General features: G+C 31.7%; 1 protein-coding gene across 3 annotated transcripts in view; it reads left to right on the top strand.

Moving 5' to 3' along the window:
• Positions 1-6,442: 6,442 nt before the first annotated feature.
• The window catches only part of LOC145261273 (uncharacterized), a 100,441-nt gene continuing 91,321 nt past the window's right edge, over positions 6,443-15,562 (top strand). For 2 of the 3 annotated variants that reach the window (XM_080119745.1, XM_080119747.1), the window contains exon 1: positions 6,443-6,550. The gene's annotated coding sequence lies outside the window, so the exon portion shown is untranslated. The remainder of the gene's footprint in view (positions 6,551-15,562) is intronic. The other variant, XM_080119746.1, reaches the window with a different exon arrangement.

Here is a 15,562-nt window from a genome sequence, read left to right as displayed (position 1 = left end):
TTTTTTTCAATTTTAATCACTTAGCTATTTTTACCGGCTAAAACCCCATAAAAGAATGGTCTGCAAAAAATGCAATTATTTGATCGATCTTGTGCCGCTTCTGCAACTTTGCATCTCAGGAGAGATGCACTTTGAAAAAAATGGAGACAAATACACAGACATGGTTTTATAAATTAGATAATAAAAATTTTATTTATCTTTCAACACATCTTTTAATCCTCAGGATTTTATGCCTGAGATCAAGCTGAGCTAACATTTTTGATAGACAACCACTTGGAATGTAATATTGTAAGACTGTTGTTTTGGAATGTGCACTAAAAAAGCAATTTCAACGTAGTACTGTTTACTTGTTAGGTTGTTGCATAAGTTCCAGCCATTTTTTTTTTTTTCAAGAAAAAGAATTTTAAGTAAGTTTGTATGGGTCCCAAGTTCCAAGTTTTTGTGCGAATCCCATCAACTGAAGGTAGCGTGAAATTGTCATAAAATCACACTTCATCTTTTCACTCAGTTCTCTACATGTCTGACGGCCAGCTTCCTTCAAAAGAACCCTGAGTTGGTCTTCGTCTATCTTGATTGGTCTTCCGGGATGAGAAGCGTCACTGAAGTCATAATTGCTGTGTTTGAATCTGGTAAACCAATCTCAAACAGTTCTCCCAGCTATAGTGTTTTCTCCATATACATCACAAATATGCTTAGTCACTTCACTTGCTTTTTGACCTTGATTAAAGGCAAACAGAAGGGTGTGTCGAAAATGTGATTTTTTATCTACTTGACAATCCATTTGACGGTTCTGAAAAACGATAAGTTATATGAGCAAAAAACGATGACCATTTTCTTGTAGAAATGAATGCGTGCTTTCTAATGATATATAACACTTTGCCAAATATGAAAACACGTTTTAAAACAAAAAGTTTTTATGAAACAGCAGGAACTTGTGTAACAACCTGATATGTTTCTATACAGTGGTAATTCGGGTCACAAACATCCCAAACCACAAGCAAATTGATCCACAAACTTTGTAAACCACTGGTTCCCAACCACCGTGCCACAAAATGATTACTGGTGTGTCTTGAATCGGTTATAAGTGGAAAACAGCTTTCACATCGCTATTATCAGAATTGTTTGTATTAATAAATAATAACCCAGATTATTACTTAGGTGATATTGATAATCAAATACCAAAAAAAGAAATAATGCATTTCTTTAAATTGTTTGATATTTTGAACAGACATTGGTAAGAATTCTATATGATATTCTACTTGTCCCTTCCTTCCTTAGTCCGTCAATATGTTTCGAAACAGGCCAAATACCATTTTTGAAGGCCAACTGCTTTTAAAAAAAATAAAAAAAGCCCAATCTGGCAATCCTAGACGAAAGTAACCTCCTTTTAATGTACCCTCATTTTAATGGTGTGAGAAAGGAACTTGTAAGTTCAACGTGCCGTGGTTCTTCACTGAAGAAAGAAGTCAGCGAAACATTATGTAAAAAAAGAGAACATTCGAAAGAAATGGAGCCCCCCTCAAAAAAAAAAAACATTATCCGCCAAGAGATGCTGGACCGAAGGAGTAAATGTGGTGAGACGACAACAACTATGGAAAGGAAGTCAGGAGATTCAGAGTTCCTATCCCATCGTGGTTACTACCTGACGAAGGCCAGAGGAATAGTTGGTCGAAACGTGAAATAACAACAACTAAAAAGATGAGGGTAATAGTTTGCAATAAAATAAATTAAGGCGTAGAAATGTTTTGATGTAAACTATGTATAAATGAATAATATATATATAAATATATAGAGAATTAGAGAAAGTCATTCATTGTTATTTATGTAAATAGAAATCCCTTGGTAAATCATGAATCACCTCAGCATCCGTATTTTGTGATAAATAATTTTTACATCTCGCGATGGCGTTAGAACAACAGATCTCGCGATGGAGTTAAGACGACAGATGTTTCTCACTAAACCGGTTTGATTTTTCCTGCATATTATATTTATAATCGAAATTTTTTTTTTTTTTTACATGGGGGTCACCACTTATCAAGGCCTGAAGGCCACTCAGGGATAAGGGTTATTGCGTGTACAGTAATCAATGAGATTGTATTGTAGTAATCATTAGTATTGGGTTTTTTTTGTAAGAGTGTCTTACTTAAGGGGGGTGGTTTGTCAGGAATTTGTTTATGTTGGACTTGGAGACATCCAAATTGTAGTCAGGTGGGAAACAGGCAAGCGGAAGAGATTCCACTGGCGTGCAGTTCTAAGAAAGAAGCTTTGCTCATGGAATCTACGTTTGGATTTAGGCACAGATAAAGAGTGGGGAAAATTATTGACAGTAGTTTCAGCAAGACGGGTGTTTCTCGTGAAAGATTGGCGAGGGGGGGGGATGAGGGATTGGAGCTCAGGCGAGCGCCTGCCGTGGAAATAATGATAAAACAAAGACAGGCTCGCAACGTCTCTTCTGTGGGAGAGAGGTTGCAGGGAAGAGAAAAGGGCATCCCCCACTAAACCACGAAGTCTATTTTATACTCTGTCAAGGCAGGATAGGCTGTTTTTAACAGCTCCTGCCCAGATGTGGCAGCAATACTCCATCCTTGGACGTACTTGGCTTTTATACAGATAGAGAATTGCATTAGTAGTGAGATATCTTCTGGAGCGGTAGAAGGATCCCACCATTTTCCCAGCGTCCCTGGAAACAGATTGCAACGTTCCTGACCTGTTTACTGTACCCATACGCGAAAAGACAAAAACTAGTCCCCATAGAATTCGCATGACTTTAGGGCAAAGTATGCAGTGAACATTCTGTCATCTTTTTGCATGGGCAAAACTGTTTTTTTTTAGATCTAGCTTCTATTTTAAAACTTGAAATAATTTCAATTGAGTTATTTCCCTTTGAACGTAGACAGCGAATGTTTGTGAAATAACGACACGCTACTGGCGTAAAGTCTATAATAGTTGCATAAGAAGTGTAATGTATAGGAGTGAGTGTTCAGCCCTTACACAGGCCTCACTTACAGGACTGCAAAGAAACGACAGGGCAATGATTAGGTTTATATGCAATGTAAATCCACGACAAATCCAGAATATTAGATCGAACACTCAAGATTTTTTTTTTTTATTGCATTTACACCCCAAACAAGGCACAGTACCACTTTGATGTAGAGGGCTACTATCTGGGATATAATTTGCAGGCATACTATTTAGGGAGTTGAGCAGCAAGATGTCTGGTTACATTAAACTTGAACTTCTGCATGTCAGTTCAGTTAGGGAAGTAGGAATCCGGAAGGGAATTCCAAAGTCTAGCAGTCCGAGGGAAGAAATTATTACATTTTCCTTACATCTGAGGATTTTTACTGTGTAGGGGCGGGATTTTGCTGCTTGTCGGGTTTGTTCAGGATATTTACATCAAGGGGGCTTGTAGTTCGTCGAAGGACCTACCATTAAAATACTTGTAAAACAAGCAGAGGAATACATTTCATCGTTGGGTTAGAGGAATGCTTTATGACAAACTTCTAGAATAAATTGTTCATTCTGAAACTTGATGACCTAATAAGGACAAACTGTCCTGGCTGATTCGAGCATGTAGAAAGAAACAAAGGATATATCAGCATTGGTAAAAACCTAAGACTGGACAGCAAACGAAAGCATCGGCACAACCATAAGAAGTGGCACATAATCAAGTGACTAAAGTCAATCGTACAATTGTGATCAGTGGAGACTTAGCCTAAGGGCAGTCAGACAATGTCAAATTTCTTGTTGAAGAGAATAGAGATGATAAACATAATCAGTGAATGTTTATTCACATTACATTTAAATATGATTAACGAATGAGTGAGAAATATGCTTGAGTTGAATAAAATAGCAGCTTTGAGGTCATACCAACCAAAACCTAACTTGTCGATCTAAGCTGAATATATCATATCATATATAGCATATATAACAACAATCAACTTAGTATTAAACACTTTCGATCATAAACCTAAACTAATCCTCTCCCTCTCTCTCTCTCTCTCTATATATATATATATATATATATATATATATATATAGTCATCCACACACAACACTGTCTCACTGTATCACAGCTCATCAGTGTGGCTAGACAGCCAAATACCTCAAGCCAGAATCAAAACCCGACCACTCAAATGACAGTCAAGATTTCTTACCAATACACTATTTGGCTGCTGCTATGTGGGTAGTGAATTAACGATGTTTTGACATCATCCAAATGCCTAAGTTCAATTTGTTTACACAAAGAGCATCGCTTAATACGCTAATGGCAGTTTGTATATCACTTCCAAATATGCTCAACCCAAGATAGGGAGCATTGAAGTGCCTTCAATAAGTTTCCAGACTTTTTTGTATAGCCATTTAAAATTGTTGAAGATTCTTGAAAATTCAGCATGTTATTGCTATACATCTTATGAGATGACTACGATTCAGATTCAAATGAAGAACAGCTACAGCAGGAATTGTAATACACACTACTAAAGCCTGATTGTCACAGCTGATTAATTTCCAAAAATGCAATCTGGACGTAAGGACACTTTAGAAAAACGATATGCAATAAAATTTTGTTTTAAACCTGGAAGAAAATGTCACAGAAACGTATGGAATGCTTCAGATTGCTTTTGGGCCATCTTGCATGAATCGAGCATCAGTTTTTGAATGGCATAAGCGATTCAAGGAAGGCAGAGAGTCTGTGAGGTGTGATGAGAGGTGTGGGAGTATTAAGGAAGTCTAACATCAGATTTGATTGGCCAAATAAAGAATTTTCATGGATAAAGACCGTTGTGTGTCTATAGAGACAATAAGTGCACAGTTTGATGTCAGTGTGGGAACTGTTGTGCACACAATAACTCGCGAGGAACTGAAGATGTGGAAGATTTGCTCACAGTTTGTCCCAAGGGTAACTGCATTGTCACAGACTATTTGATCAAAATAGACATCAAGACAGTTCCTCACCCTCCCTATAATCCAGACCTTGCTCCCAGTGACTTTTAGTTATTTTTTTAAGCTCAAGGAAAATCTTAATCTCAGTCTGTCTGTCTGGCTATTCCATTTTTTTTTTTTTTTTTTATAACTATTTGTCGATCTATTTCAGTGGCAATGACCTGTTTGGGGTAATTAGAAAAAAAAAAAAAAATTAATGGTGAATATAATCAGCATCAGATCGTCGCAACCCCCGAGATTCCACTTTCCACTGTTGAGTGTCCAAGCAAAAATAATCAAAATTATTTTATTTAAGTCGATCAACAACAACAGCATCTGACATCAGTTTTCCTTATTGATGATATTAACGGCGTCTATTTCTTTTAATCATATATATATATATATATATATATATATATATATATATATATATATATATATATATATATATATATATATATATATTTCTTTTAATCTGTCCGTTTTATTTTTTCTCAGAAACTACTACGACACATATATATCATCTTATGCTTAATAATATTTCGAATAACAAAAAATAAAACACAAAACAATATTGACGATGTGTGTGTGTGGGGGGGGGTCGTATTTGCGTCGTTCGTTCACGTCCGCCAAATAAAGAATGTCTGTTATTATTGGTTTTAAATTACTTATTGCTTTTTAATGTTTTTTTTTCTTTCCATAAAAAACAAACACCGAATAAAACAAAACAAAAAAAATGTCAATATTTAAATTACTTCCATTCTAATCTAATTTCGAGTTTTTGACTGAAATAATAATTTTTTTTCAAATTGTTTTTATTATTTATATTTAAAGTTATGAGTTGATTATCGTATTTAGTTTAAAAATTACTTTTTTTATTTGTAGTAATATACTTTTTCATGCCGTAAATAATATTAAAAGCAAATATTGATTTTTATTTTAAATCTCAATATTTAATAAATATCTTCTGAAGGTAATTCGAATCGTTGTTAAAATTATCCTTTCAAAAAAGTGTCTATTATTAAACGTTGCCATTTGGGACGAAAACAAGGAAACCTAACGGCGGAAGGATTTAGCAGCCGAACAACACTTTATTTCCTCCACCCTTAGAAAAAAAATAAGTTTTTTAAGCGCAGTTCTTTGTTCTTAAAAATCTTTTTATATCATATAAAATTGCTTTAAAAAGTTTATTTCTTGCATCTATAAAATTGAGAAAATTTTTATCAACAACATTTGCTAATAAAATATTCGAATTATTTTTTCTCGCGTACGTGAACATTGAAATCACCTATTACAACTATAAGTTCATTTAAAATATGGAGTCCTATTGTTATTAAACTATTTTTAAAATAATTATTATAATTAGTCTTTTTTTACAAAAAATAAGCGGAAAAAATATATATGCATTAAATATCAGTATACTATACAATACAAATACATTAAGTAAAAACTAGAACTGCAATAATAGGATAACTATATACAAAAAATTATTTTGCGATTGGGCTTCCGTATTATTTTTAGTGTATAGTCTGTTTTTTTGTTTTTGTACTATTTCATCTCCTATGATATTATCTTTCTCAACGTGTTTATACCGGTAGTATTGGATACCTTATTATTTAGACTGTATGTAAGTAAACACTTTTAATTTCACTCATTTTATTTCGATGAAGATATGTTCTCTCCTGCTTTATTTATTTTATGGCTTGCCTTAAAATATTTATCGGGGTTTAATGTCGCAGAAGCAAACCACTGCTTCATTTTTTCTGCGATGTTTGACGAAACGCGACGAGGGGACAACTCTTTTGATAAATATAAACATATATCACGACGCGTCCATTTTATATGCTTAGTATTTTTGAAAAATATAATTATTTCTCCGTATTTTTATATAAAATCGAGTGCTTTTTGTTTTGTTTTTTTGTTTGCAAACTTTAGATTTAATCAACGAATGCAGTGAAAAACTAAGCTGGCTTTTAGAATGTCGGCCATCTTGGAAATCCGAATCGTCGTTGTTTGACGAAATTTTTTTTAATTTTCAATTTTTATTGTGAATTCAAATATTTTTGATAATAATATAATAAAAACAAATTATTTTTTTAGTTTTAATTATTTGTTGATTATTAAATGCATATTTTTTATTTTACTTTTATTTATAAATCTGATATTTTTGACCTTCGTTCCTTGTTATGGCCTTTATGTTGATGAGATGGACACAAAATCGGTGATCATTATTATTATTTATCAACATTAAAAAAAAAAATTCATGGTGCTTATGCACTTATGTTACCACGCTATTTTTTTTTTTTTTTTTTAATTTTTTAAAAATATTTTTTAATTAAAATTCTTTATTAAATTGTTAGGTGAAAGTACATAATTACAAAGCACTCTCCTCTCCCCATGCTAAGAATGGCTTTCTAAATGTTATTTCGGCAGGGTAACATAAGTGCCAAGAAATCTGTAAAATTTTCTCGAAGGATATTTGAACACATTCAAAACAATAACATTTTATTTTATGCACACAAAAAAATAATGCGATTTGTTTGTTTGTCTGTTTCCTGACTCTGTTTCTCTTATTTTTTTTCTGCATCACTCGTTTACTCTTTTTGTAAAGTTGCATTAACACCCCGAAAAACATGGAAAGAATCATAAAAATAATTTTAAAATTTAGAGCGAGGGATTAATTTCGTATATAAATTTAACATAAACTGATACACCATTTCCGGGCCATTCTAGCGTTTTAGGATAAAATTTGGGATGTAAATTTTGTGCGTTTTTTTCTGGGGAATGTACTTTTTTAGGCGATTACGTGTGGCTTTTACGACCTTGCCACTTGGATTTAGATTTAGTGATAAAAATAACGGGTTTGTTTTACTATTAACTATTTTCGGACCATTCTTTTTTTTATTATTTTATGACTTTTTCGTTGGGGATCAGTTTTCAATTATAACGTTCTACTAACTTGAAAACCCACTTTGTGGCCATCTCTTTCACATGACCGATGAATATCCCCGTTTTTAAAAAAAGGGGTTAGGGTAAATTTTTACTTTTTTTCCAACTATGTCGACTTTTATAGGTTTTCGAGTATGGTAAAAATGAATATCACAGCACTGTCATATTTTAGCGTTGGAAAAAATTTCCGAAAATACTCAATTCTGTACTTGTATTACAATATTACAGAAAATGGAGACGCCGTTTATTTATTTTTCGGGCACCTTTCATCAGAATCAGTATTTTAAACTATGACCGAAGCATGAAATAAATAACAAAGAATTCAAACTAAATAATTATTTCCGGAAAGAACTAATTACTATGTACCCCAAGGTAGTATAAACACCCCTAATCTCCCTATGTTAAGACCAGCTTTCGAGGTTGGGGGGAGGGTTATTCCGAATTTTTTCAGGGTGTTTACATGTTTACACGTTATAACCTATAAAAAATTCTCCTCTCCCCAATAGAATCTTATTGAGGGGGAGAGGATTTAGCTGAGGATGTTTTAAATTTGAACACTGACTGCACCATTTTTTTTTAAACATATTATTTAACAAGATTGAAAACAAGTACCATTAGTGTTTATTAGGTGTTTATATAGATCATCCCCCATGGCTGCCTATAATTAGTTTAAATGCCAGTAATTAGAACATTTGAAAAGCAATCGCAGAAAAAGAAAAAAACACTAATTTACTTTTTATTTTATTGATATTTGAATTATTCAAACAACTTTTTGGGGTTTGTTTTACAAGGTACGAAAAAGTGGTCAAAGCATTAAAATATATATATGTTGGTGTTTACGCTGGGGCACGTCGTAAAAATTTACCTATCTGGAAAAGTTTTTAGTGGTTTAACTCGCTTTAAAAAGTTTAATCAGTTCGAAAATCATACATTGTTTATCGATTTATATAAAAAACAAAGACAAATGGCGGCGAGCTGACCGTTAAATACGTGAAGTTTGGAAAAATGAGTTAAATCTAAAAAGTTATACAAAACTGTTAATTTGATTCGAAAAACGAGTAATGTTGGAAGCTGCCGGCGAACAAAAGATGGCCGGGATGTCTATGAAGACTCGATTATCACTTCAAAATAAGAAAAAAAATCTGTCGCTATAGACAAATATTACACGCCATGAACAAGTAAATGTCTTAAAAAAAAAAAAAAAATGCGGTGCTTTAAATGCACTTACTGATCCGCGCTATTTTTTAAATCGTATTTCCAAGTTTAAAGTTTTATGATGTTTTTTTTTTTATTATTCAATTGTAAGGTTAAAGTACAGAATAGACAAAAAAACACTCTCCCCATGTTAAGAATAGCTTTTTAAATAACGTTTTTATTTCGGCACGGATCAATAAGTGCGTGAGTACCAAAAATGCAATTTTACCCAATTTTCCGTAAAAATATTTTTAACTATAAATAACTTTCTATTCGATGAATTTTCGTAATTTTTAGCAATATTGCTATTTTCGACATGACAATTAAGTACCTAATATTGATTTTCTTAACACGACTGTCCGAGCTCTGGCACCGGACATTTTGCAATATAGTTTTTTGACCACTTTCGTTCCTGCAAAATGGCCATTCTCCAATTTCAATTTTAACTATTTCAAACTGTTGCAACAACATATTCCCTTCCTGCAATTATTTCCGATTTAATGCAATTGAGATATTTCTTTTTCTTTAGTATCATAATGAATTGAACCATAACCGGTTTTCAGCGTCCCAATTTAAAAAAAAAAAACAAAAAAAACTTAGGATCCTTCGAATTTAATTCCCGATTCCGCTTGAACATATTTCTACACCACATATTTCTACATCTTGAATCCACGCTTTTACCGAATGCTCGGAATAGAGACCACCGCGTTTTTACTCAGGTATAAACGGGGTAATTATTATTATTTTATTTTTTTTTTTTTTTAAATCAGTTTCGATAATGTGAACGAACGGATGATGGGGTCCGAAGATCCAGCCTTGTTCTGAGTAAAGGTGTGTTACGTCATACTCTATGACCGGTGTCGAGGCAAAAAATTAACCCTTTGAATATATTTATTACTGTAAACAACATTTAATTTGTATTGTATTAAAGAAAAAAGGGTAATATTATACAAACACCGTGACAGCGAATTAACCCTAACCCTAACGCTGTCACGGTGTTTGTATAATAATACCGAAAAAAGTGAGTATCAGTGATACTCACTTTTTTCTTTAATACAATACAAATTAAGATTTTAAAATCTAAATTTAATATTTATAACTTTTATGGCATAAAAACAAACTCACATTTTGTGGCCATGTCACGTGGTTTGACTAGAAATTTGTGATTTCAACTTTATGTACGTACGTGATATAGATCACTGCTCTTATGGATACTACTACAATAATAGACGGCTATTATTGACCTATTAATTAAAAAGAACGAATGCACATTTTTTCTTAACATGTAAATAGTAACATTTTGTTTTTTTTAAACTCGTGAATTTCTTTTATGTTGGAAGTTTAATTTTTATTTTCTTTGTTGACAACGAATTGTTTTTTATTTTTTTTACCCTACTCTTGACGGGGGGGGGGGGCTCTTTTCATTTAAAATATTTATGCAATCGTTATTTTAATTGTTTAAATTTAACTAACGATATTTCAAACGAAGATATACTTAGGAGTTATGGGTCGCAAAATGATCTAAAAATATATTGTTTTTGTTAAGCAATGTCTCCCCCCCCCCCCCCCGGATAAATTAGGTCACTATGTGCTGATTAGTTTCGAGCCCAAAAGATGGCTGTCAGCAGAAGCATCAAAAAGGGACACAATTCTAGCAATTTAATCGAATCTAATTTACAAGCAAATGGAATCCTTGTTAATACGAAGTGCCAGCGACAAGTTAATAAAAACTAGAATTTATTTGGTAATAAATGGGACGAAAACATTTTTATTAATTTCAACCATAACACGAACTCAAAGTTCACGGGCGAGAATGCTGGTACGTAGTAGTTGATTGCTCTTCCCTTTCACCTCATCGACTTCGGCATATCGAAACCATCTGTCGTTCGGCATTTTTTATTACATTTATTCGTACTAGTACACTTATTGATCCGTGCTGAAATAATAACGTTATTATTTAAAAAGCCGTTCTTAACCTGAGGAGGGCAGGGTGTTTTGTAACTATTCTATACTTTAACGTTACAATTAAATAAAAAACATATCATAAAACTTTAATTAAACTTGGAAATACGATTTTAAAAATAGCGCGGATCAGTAAGTGCACTGCACTAGCACCCATTTATTTTATTAAAACGTCAGGCTAAGAAGTTTTTTCTTCATTTATTATTATAATATAAATATTAAAAACCAACGATGCTTCAAATATTTTCTGGTTTGTATTACTGTACACATAGATTCGAAAAAGTTCTCAAAAAACAAATATATAACAAATAAATATTATAAGATAAGTTACTTTTCTACCAAACAGGATACATTTTTTTGTGTTTTTATTCAATGTAACATGTTTATTCAGCTCGAAAAACATGCAGTGTTTACCGATGTATTGGAAAATTCAAAATGGCGCCCGACACTCTCTTTAACATGGTAAGTTTGGGAAAAGGTGTTATAAATAATAAACTAGACAAAATACTATTAAGAAAACACCGAATATATGTCAAGTTATGTCACGGTAACATATATTGAGCGAATTTCTAACAGTATTTCGTCTAGTTTATTATTTATAACATCTTTTCCTGAACTTACCGTGTTAAAGAGAGAGTCGGGCGCCATCTTGAATTTTCCAATACATCGGTAAACACTGTATGCTTTTCGAGCTGAATAAACATGTTACATTGAATAAAAACACGAAAATTATATCCAGTTAGGTAGAAAAGTAACTTATCTTGCCTTTGATAACATTTATTTGTTATATATTTGTTTTTTGACAACTTTTTCGAATCTGTGTACAGTAATATAAACCCATATTTTCTCCGTAAAATCCAGTAACTAGTTTACGACAGCCAAAAAGGCGACCATAGAAACCCGGAAACCAGAAACGCAGGAGCTGATTTATTTATATGGTTGCTTTATTTTTCTTTGTTATTTCTTTATTTATTTATGGTCATTATAAGATGTTATGTTTACAATTGATTTTGACACACAAAAAAAAAAAAAAAAAAAAAAAATACACGCAAACACTATGCAAATAAATCTGTTTTTCTGGATCTGGTGTTTCATTTTGTGTGGTTTTCTTTCGGCTTGTTGCAAATCGGGTTAAATCGAGGTTTAGTGAACTTCATATAACCGGATTTAACAGAAGTATTGCTGGATCTTAAAGAAACCAAGTAAAGTTTTATAGTTTATAAAAAATAAAGTATTTCACTTTTCTTCTTTTTTTTTTTTAATTAAAAGACATTGAAAGTATTTCGTTTTTATTTGTTTTAAAATAAATGTTTAAAAAAAAGGTTACTCCTTTGGCGTTGAGTTCAACAGCAGAATTATTTAATGGTCGCTTCCTTAGCCCCCCCCCCCTTTTATTAAAGGCTAACGCATGCGCACGTAACATTTTTTTTTTTTACTTACGTTGCCTTTCGCACTTTTACAAACATTATTTATTTACGTTGGCTTAACTTCATGAATAAAAAAGTAACTAAACCATTTATTGATAATTTATCACTTTTACAAACATTTATTTATTTATTTTTTTCTTTACACGGTGGTCACCACTTATCAAGGCCCGGAAGCCACTCGGGGATAAGGGTTATTGCAAGTACAGTACAGTACGTTAGTGTGGAGATTTATTGAAGTGTTTACTTGAGGTGGCGGTTCATTTCAATGCGGTTCATTAGGAATTTGTTTACGTTGGACTTGAAGACATCCAGGTTGTAGTCAGGTGGGAAGCAGGCAGACGTAAGAGTTCCACAGGCGTGCACCGCACCGGCGCACCGCGTGCAGTTCTAAGAAAGAAGCTTTGTTCATGGAATCTACGTTTTGATTTAGGCACAGATAAAGAGTGGGGAAAATTATTGACAGTGGATTCAGCCAGACGGGTGTTTTTCGTGAAAGATTGGCCGGGGGGGGGGGGACCATAGATTGGAGCTCAGACGAGCACCTGCCATGGAAATAACGATAAAACAAAGACAGACTCGCAACGTCTCTTCTGTGGGAGAGAGGTTGCAGGGAAAAGAAAAGGACATCCCCCACTAAGCCACGAAGTCTATTTTGTACTCTGTCAAGGCAGGATAGGCTGTTTTTATTTATTTGCGCTGACTTTTTTTTCATAAATAATAATAATAAAAGAACTAAACCATTTATTGATAATTTCTCACTTTTACAAACATTTTTAATTTACATGAGCGGATAACTTTTTGGTCCACCTCACCTCCACAATTTTCTTATTAAATGACGACTTTTATTGATAACTAAATCTACTTCTCTGCAACGGACACTGACCCCCTCCCTTTTTTTTTTTTAAATAGTATTTGCGAGTGGGTATGCTGACAACAAATATCAGTTAAATTTTGCAATTTTGCAAACGACTCTCTCGTTAACACGGTAAGTTTGGGGAAAGGTGCTATAAATATAAAACTAGACAAAATACTGTTAGAAACTCGCTCAATATATGTTACCTGTTTATAAAAAAATCTGTTTAAACTTCATATGGCGTAATATATTTGAATTAATATCATTTAAAACTTTTTAAAAATAATTATTTTTTAGAATTCTGTTTGTAATTCAAATAATTATATTACCGAGAAAAAAAATAAAGAAAATTTGTTTATTTTATTTTTTTTAACATAATAATATTGATTTTATGTCCAATTTTATCTATAACTTTAAGGTCAGTGAAAAAAATAATAGGATTTTATATATTAGATACGGGCAAAATGAATGCCGCTCGCTGCTCAAAATATATAAACATTTTGGCCCCTCCCTTTACTTAAAAATTCACCAAAAATCAGAAAATTAACCAATTTTAATGAAATTTTCAGTATTTATCAAATAATGATCGTGGAATATAATGAACTAATTATTTTTATTTAAATCTTAGTGAAAATGTATTATTTTGTTTTAAACAAAAAATACTTTTACTAAAGTTATGGTTTTCAGTAGTAAATAAAAAGCGCAAGAATTTAATTTTGCTTTTTTATATATAAATAAAGCATTGTAATTTGTAACAATAAAAATAAAATAAAATAATTTTTACAGGAACATTACGAAAAATGACCTTGAAGTCTGCATTAATGAATTCGATATAACTCGAAGAAAAAAATTTCTCGAACTATTAATATTATCATTGAATTAAACATTGTTTATATAATATTTTCACAAAAAAAAATTATAATCACAAAAATTATTTCTACTTTTTTTTACGCTTACATTTTTAACGTAATCTTTACATGTAAGATTCTAACATTTCCATTGCACGCAAGAACGTATAATTATCAACGTAAAATAATGTTCATATAATCTTGGAAAATAAAGTAAAAAAACATTAAATTGAAAAACAGGAGCATAGAAAAATAATTTAATTAAAAAATGGCAAAAATTATACGAACGTTCCATGTCGATAAGTACGGATGTACAGAGTTGAAAACAAAACTAGTCTGTTTTGCCCACCCTCCTCTTCTCTTCAACTACCAACCTGTTTGTGTTTATCAACTTTAAATTTCACGTAAACATTATGATAAATTTTAACGTAAGTCTGTAGTTTTTCAGTGTGTAATTTTTTCAATGATTATAATTTGTTTTCTTAACCAATTGTCATTCTGTATTAATATTAATAAATAATGGTGCTAACCTTTTTTTTTTTTTTTTTTTTCAAAGAATAAATTGTCAGTAGTATAATTAATGAATTAGCTTTTATGCATTTTTAAATGAAGGAAGGAGGGTCTGCGATTCAAAAAAAAAAAAAAAAAAAAAAACGCTCTATATGCCGAAATAATGTTAAATAAAGGCATAAATTATGTCTAATTTGTCCTTCCATACATATTTCAATTTTGCCGCCAGAGGTTTTATGGATACGATAAACAATGCTCGTTCCTACCAGTGATACATTTCTGGATAATTATTACTTTTTTCAGCAAAATTTAAGTACATTTATTGTATTAATTCATTTTCTTAAGACTTTAACTTAATACTTAACTTGGAAATAATTCCAGAAAACTTATATTTTTCTTGCCAGAAAAATGTAAACACGATTTTTGTCATAATGAATTTTTACGTGAAATCTAGGGTTTTTCAGATTTGAGATAAAATTATTCCATGTATTTTTTATTTCACACACTTTTTTCTTTGAGAAATTACCTTTAAACTATAATTTTTCAAATACAATAAAAAAAAGTACTCGAAAATTAAAAAAATTATTATGATTAACCGGCGTTAAAAACCATGACCCCCCCCTGCCATTAATTGCCCGTACCCATTATATATGTATATAAAAATAATTATTTTTTTAATTATTTGATCTTTTCAACTTTAAAAAATGTTGAAATTTTTATCTACCTACATTTATTTATTTATTTATTTATTTTTTTTTAATTTTCGTAACATGAAATATGGGGGGGGGTAAAATATCTAAAGAAAAAGAAATTCTAATATATTTAACAAAGCCTACTTTTATTATATAAGTTTATTTAATAACGAATAAATATCGAAAATTTCAGGAATATATAAC

Source organism: Euprymna scolopes, chromosome 37 (assembly GCF_053919585.1).
Source record: "Euprymna scolopes isolate OS-2025 chromosome 37, ASM5391958v1, whole genome shotgun sequence".
NCBI lineage: Eukaryota > Metazoa > Mollusca > Cephalopoda > Sepiida > Sepiolidae > Euprymna > Euprymna scolopes.
Note: the sequence above shows the minus strand (reverse complement) of the source record. Positions and strands in the feature narration are given on the sequence as shown.